The sequence below is a fragment of the Polypterus senegalus genome, chromosome 14, assembly GCF_016835505.1.
Source record: "Polypterus senegalus isolate Bchr_013 chromosome 14, ASM1683550v1, whole genome shotgun sequence".
NCBI lineage: Eukaryota > Metazoa > Chordata > Cladistia > Polypteriformes > Polypteridae > Polypterus > Polypterus senegalus.
In genome coordinates this window covers 29660244-29660724 of record NC_053167.1, presented here as the reverse complement: position 1 = coordinate 29660724, position 481 = coordinate 29660244, and positions in this window count along the sequence as shown.

Below are 481 nucleotides of genomic sequence, written 5' to 3'. Positions count from 1 at the left end.
CAAGCAGGCTGCACTCCCTTTCCTCGGGGCAAACCTGCTAAGAGCCGCCTCCTGTCTGGCACATTACTGAGGGCAGAGAGCCTGGCATAAAAGTCTTTTTATATCTCTCACTGCAAAGGCTTTTTTTCTCCTCAATTAGTTGCATCACATATATTTTCCATTTTTTGTTTGCCCTACCCTTTATTTTACCATCTAGCAGAGTGAAAATATCACTTCCTTGAAAACAGACACTTTTATTCCTTTAAGGGGGAGCCATTGATTGAGGCAAGAAAACTAAGAGCCGGAGTGTGGTGCTGGATATCACTGGGCGATGCTTAAGATGGCATGGCCAAGTCTTCAGATGGACCAGAACCGTATACCTAACGTTGCTCTGAGCTGGACATCACGTGGGAGGCACAAACAAGACCGGCCTAAAACAACCTGGCAGCAAACAGCGATAAATGAATTGAAGGAGATGAATCTAACATGAGGCGAAGCAGAA